The sequence below is a fragment of the Podarcis liolepis genome (genome assembly GCF_965112155.1).
Source record: "Podarcis liolepis genome assembly, chromosome: 12".
NCBI lineage: Eukaryota > Metazoa > Chordata > Lepidosauria > Squamata > Lacertidae > Podarcis > Podarcis liolepis.
The window spans coordinates 16209672-16216160 of record NC_139563.1 but is presented as its reverse complement, the minus strand read 5'-3'; positions in this window follow the sequence as shown (position 1 = coordinate 16216160).

Genomic DNA, 6489 nt, shown 5'->3' with positions numbered 1-6489 from the left:
GTTTCAGCCCCCTGAAAGTTTTTTTGAGGGGACAGCCCTCCCTAATGTTTAGCGGGTGTTTGGCTCTGTCCCCTGGCTCCTCACGACATCATGTGCCCCCCGTCAATCGGCCGCCAACCCGACAGTACCCAGTTGTGCCACAACAAACAGGGCCTCTCCTGCCACTTGTAGGGCCTGAGATGGTTGATATTGGGCAACATGTGAAAGCACAGAGGGGTCAACCTTTTGCTTCTTTTTGGCCGAACTAAATCCCTGCGAGAAGTGAGGTTATAGGGAACCAGGCAGAGGGCCTTCTCGGTAGTGGAGCCCGCCCTGTGGAATGCCCTCCCATCAGGTGTCAAAGAAATAAAAAGTATCTGACTTTTAGAAGACATCTGAAGTCATAGAATCATAGAGTTGGAAGAGACCACAAAGGCCATCGAGTCCAACCCCCTGCCAAGCAGGAAACACCATCAGAGCACTCCTGACATATGGTTGTCAAGCCTCTGCTTAAAGACCTCCAAAGTAGGAGACTCCACCACACTCCTTGGCAGCAAATTCCACTGTCGAACAGCTCTTACTGTCAGGAAGTTCTTCCTAATGTTTAGGTGGAATCTTCTTTCTTGTAGTTTGGATCCATTGCTCCGTGTCCGCTTCTCTGGAGCAGCAGAAAACAACATTTCTCCCTCCTCTATATGACATCCTTTTATTTATTTGAACATGGCTATCATATCACCCCTTAACCTCCTCTTCTCCAGGCTAAACATGCCCAGCTCCCTTAGCCATTCCTCATAAGGTATCGTTTCCAGGCCTTTGACCATTTTGGTTGCCCTCCTCTGGACACGTTCCAGTTTGTCAGTGTCCTTCTTGTACTGTGGTGCCCAGAACTGGACACAGTACTCCAGGTGAGGTCTGACCAGAGCAGAATACAGTGGCACTATTACTTCCCTTGATCTAGATGCTATACTCCTATTGATGCAGCCCAGAATTGCATTGGCTTTTTTAGCTGCCGCGTCACACTGTTGGCTCATGTCAAGTTTGTGGTCAACCAAGACCCCTAGATCCCAAGTCAGCCCTGTTTAGGGAAGTTTTTAACGTTTGATGTTTAATGTTTTATCGTGTTTTTAATATCCTGTTGGGAGCTGCCCAGAGTGGCTGGGGAAACCCAACCAGATGGGTGGGGTATAAATAATGAAATAATAATAATAATAATACTTACATTTACACTACCATTGTGCTCAGAAATAAACCCCATTGAGCTTGGTGGGATTTACTCCCAGGTAGGTGTGTACAGGTCAGACTGCAGCCTAAATACATCGTTCAAAATGGCATTCATTTTTTTACGCCTAATATCCACCACAGAAGGATGGTTTTTGTCAGGCTCATTGCATGTGAAGAGAGGGTTAAACTCTTCTCCCCACCTTCCTGACAAAAATCTTCCCTATTATTTATTCACTTAGTTATATTCTTACAAATGTATACAGTGGTACCTCTGGTTGCGAACGGGATCCGTTCCTGAGGCCCGTTCACAACCTGAACAGAACGCAACCCGCATCTGCACATGCACGGGTTGCGATTCGCCACTTCTGCGCATGCATGTGACGTCATTTTGCGTGTCTGTGCATGCACAAGCGGCGAAACCCAGAAGTAACCTGTTCCATTACTTCCGGTTCACCGTGGGACTCAACCTGAAAACTCGTAACCTGAAGCAAATGTAACATGAGGTATGACTGTACCACCTTTCCTTCAAGGAGTTGGAGATGGCGTATGCCATATGCTGAGGACTGAGCTGTGGCCCTTCCTAAAGAGGCGTCTTATTTCCTCTGTCCTTTTCTGCAGCCAGTGTTTTTTTTTTAAAAAAAAGACTGAAATGGCAGGAGGCCTGGCTTATCTCAGCTGATAACACTACACAAGGATAACTTTCTTGTGTGACCCACTTTCTTCTTTGACTCCTTAAAACATTTGCAAAAGAAAAGAAAAAAAGGAGGGAGGGAGTTTTGTTAATTTAAATCAGATTTTAAAAAAAGGAGATTTAACTACCAAAAAAGAGATGCTAATCTGCCTTCTGTGAACATAAAGTCTCATTGTGATGCTGCAGGTTTGAACTAGCGTTTAAGAACAAGCCTAGCCGCTTAGTGAGGAAATAAATTATTGCAAAAAAATACATAAATCCCCATAACTAACAAAGCCAGCATACTATCAGCACCATCCCATGGATATGCTAGGCACAATTCCCCATCAATGCTCCTTCCTGAAAGCATATTAAGATCCGGACTCCTTGCCTTCAAAACAGGCCTTAACCTAGCTCAAAATGACTTGATGGACCCTGTCAGAACCTCACACCTTCTTCCCAAAGCCCAGCCCCTCGCTTATTGGGCTTTGAGACAGCACCACTTTGGTTCAGCACCACCTTGTGCACAGCCCAGAATCCATCCCTGTTCACGGACCTCTTGGTCCAAAGACAACTCCCAAGGTTTAAGTCTTATTCTACCATTCTCTCCCTGAGGATATTGGGTTTGTTCCCCGTGTGTTGTAAGAAGGGCCCATTGAGCTCACCACCCCAGTTTCCATCAAGGCAAGAAGAAGAAGAAGAAGAAGAAGAAGAAGAAGAAGAAGAAGAGTTTGGATTTGATATCCTGCTTTATCACTACCCGAAGGAGTCTCAAAGCGGCTAACGTTCTCCTTTCCCTTCCTCCCCCACAACAAACACTCTGTGAGGTGAGTGGGGCTGAGAGACTTCAGAGAAGTGTGACTAGCCCAAGGTCACCCAGCAGCTGCATGTGGAGGAGCGGAGACGCGAACCCGGTTACCCAGATTACGTGACTACCGCTCTTAACCGCTACACCTCACTGGTTCACAGACTGCGGGAATCCCATAAGCACCTTGGAACATAGGAAACTCTCTTTTGCTGAGTCAGACACTTAGTCCAAGGGTCTTCCCCAGCCTGGAGAGGCTGGAAATGGGACCTGGGACCTTCTGCGTGCAAACCATGAGCTCTTCCACTGAGCGGTAGTCCCACCGCAAGAAGGGGGCAGCAGCTCTCTCCTACTGTCCATCCCCAGGAACTGGCATTCCATACTTAGCCAAGCCCAGTGGTCAGCAAACCTTTTCAGCAGGGGGCCAGTCCACTGTTCCTCAGACCTTGTGGGGGGCCGGACTATATTTTGGGAAGGGAAAAAAAGAACAAATTCCTATGCCCCACAAATAATCCAGGGATGCATTTCAAATAAAAGGATACTCATGTAGAAACATGCTGATTCCTGGAACGTCCGTGGGCCAGATTTAGGACACGATTGGGCCGGATCCAGCCCCCAGGCCTTAGTTTGCCTACCCATGGCCAAGCCCTTGTGGGGCAGGGAGCTCATATCACTCTGGTTTGGTTTCCTTCACATATTAGTGCATATATGTGTGCCAGAGACCTCTGCCAGCTTCCTTGAAAGCCATTCCATACAACAGAGGCTTAACTCAGGACCGGCATCCGCACACAGCACCTTCTGGCCCCGATGTCTGCCCTGTAGCCACCCCAACCCCATACCCTGCAAGTATCCCTGAAAAACTAGGACATCCCATTTGCCCCCACGAGATTTGGGCGCCATGATTCTCATGTGATTTCACATGAGACCTCACCCTTTAAAAAGTGTTTTTTGAGGGGCTGCAATCTCACAAGGTGCCCCAAAATGTGGGGTGTGGTTTTTTTGGTACCATAAGAGCACCACCCTGAAAAAAGTGTGTGTTTTGGGCTCTGTGACCTCATGCAGGTCATACGACTTGGATAGGAAGACACACATCTTGGTTTGGGGCCTCAACATGACTGCATCTAGGAAGCTACTTTTTCATGTTTCCCTCAATGCCCTAGAACACCCACAATAGAGTTGGCAGACTTTTGTTTTAATTTTCTAAAATAATGTGATGCTTTGCTGGACACTTCAGGACATTGTGAGAACTTCAAAACTGCATGCAGAAATACATAACTTTCTTTGGCCGTGTGTGTGTATGTGTGTGTGTGTGTGCGCGTGCGCAAATGGTGCATTTTAGAGAAAAATGCATACAAAATATGCTTTCACATTAGAGGAAATGCACAGAACTTGAATGTATTGTTTCTGTAATGTTCAAAGAAAAACCTGCAGAAGGCAGGAGTGAAGTTTGTCTGTCCCAATTTTTTAAGCACAACTACATAAAACTCTTAAAAATTTTTTTTCCTGCCAATTAGACATGAAAATTTGTTCTAGAATGCTCCATGACTCAGCGTGAAAAAGGCCAAGCTGACCTCACATGTTATACCTTTAAATCCTAGGAGCTGGGCTCATTAAATGCTAATCAGATGAGTAATTTTCACATTAATAAAACCTTAGGACGTTCTGTGATTTTGACCCCCATTGGTGATAAATGTGGGCAGATTTTATTTCTTAGCTCAAGTCTAGTTAGATAGATACTGATAATACATTAAAAATTAACATTAAACAACCTTTCTCCTTGATTTGCAACTAGATGGAATGAAGTTTGTTAGGCATATCTGATTGGGAGATGCCCCATTGCACACAGTGGGATTTTTCCTAGGTAAATATGCTTTGAAGCAGGCTGGTTATGAGGCAAAAAAGTTGATGCTTAACAATGGAAAGTTCAAGGTGGATTTTGGCCTGGGACTGAGGATGATACGATGCTTGAGATCTGATGACCCTTTTCATTTGTTTCTTAAACAACTTCATGGAATATGCGGTGGGAGTTGTATCAGAGCTGCCTTTAATGCCATCAGTGTGGATGGGGCTGGCAATGCACCCATTTCACAGATGTCCAGGTTGCATCATACTTGCCCACTTTTAGTTACGGAGGAGATGCCATGCGAATCAGGCTCCTGCACACATGCACAAGCACACACAGTCTAGCTCACAGGGAAGGCGACACAAATAGTGGCTGTTAGAGGGTTGTTTTATATTCCATGCTGTTTCCACACTGCTAAATGCTCTGCCTGGGGCTTAGATGGATGACTTCCGAAAACACAGCCTTGATGGCAGCTGTGCAGCAAAGAAGCCCAGTGAGAATGGAAGCCTGGTCCAAGACAACGTTTACACCAAAAGCCCCTCTTTTTAAAAAGCAGAGACATCACCTTGCCAACAAAGGTCCGTATAGTTAAAGCTATGGTTTTCCCAGTAGTGATGTATGGAAGTGAGAGCTGGACCATAAAGAAGGCTGATCGCCGAAGAATTGATGCTTTTGAATTATGGTGCTGGAGGAGACTCTTGAGAGGCCCATGGACCGCAAGAAGATCAAACGTATCCATTCTTAAGGAAATCAGTCCTGAGTGCTCACTGGAAGGACAGATCGTGAAGCTGAGGCTCCAATACTTTGGCCACCTCATGAAAAGAGAAGACTCCCTGTAAAAGACCCTGATGTTGGGAAAGATGGAGGGCACAAGGAGAAGGGGACAACAGAGGACGAGATGGTTGGACGGTGTTCTCGAAACTACCAGCATGAGTTTGACCAAACTGCGGGAAGCAGTAGAAGACAGGAGTGCCTGGCGTGCTCTGGTCCATGGGGTCACGAAGAGTTGGACACAACTAAACAAATAAACAACAACAACAACATCTGACAACACTGCTATCAGACTATAAACACTGCCAGTATGCCATTATGATGGTCACCTTAGCATTTATTGGATACCAACCTGGGAATGGGACGAAGGGCTAATAGTGGCTACTTTTTTTGTCCCTAACTGCCCCCAAACCTTGCACAATGTTCTTCAACATGCCACCCTCTTTGGACTGAAGCAGCTGGTCATTATTATCAATTGAATATACACAGAGCACCTGGAATTCTGCACTATAAATCTCTCCCCCCCCCCATTCTCTCTCTCTCTCTGTCTTTCTCTGGCAACAAGATACTCCAAATGCTGGAATTAAATGGAATTGTGAAACAAGCAAGCAAACAAAAATGGTCTCTGTTTTACTATTTCATACCTGTTTTCTGCAATGATTTTGTTTTATTTTGCATGTTTATTATTATTATTATTATTTAAAATGCAATTATGAATATTTTGGAAATGTTTGTAAATCTAGAGCAGTGGGAGAGAGCAAAAACAACAACATGCTTTTCTTTTCTTTTGGTGGAGATTTTAGACATTTCTGAATATAGACAATGCACTTAAAAATAAATAAAATTACACACATATTTTTTTACCCTGAATACTCCTCATTCAGAATAAGACCTCAACCAGTCAAAAAGGTTTGCCGGTATGTTTAAATAAATAAATAAGCAAGCAAACCAACCACTATGAAGTGTTATGCCATGTATTTCCACAAGAGGGTACTCAGAACATGCAAAAGACTTCCAACGTGATCTTTCTAGGAAGATTTTCTGAGTTCAGCTTTGGTTTTGGTCTACCTTTAGATGAAAGGTGCTTACGTGAATGTGATATGTGATTACCTTTGCCTTGAATAGGAGAAACATACGGGGGGGGGGGGAATGTTGTTGTTGTTTAGTCTAAAAGTAATTTTAGAGAGAGAGAAAAGTCAG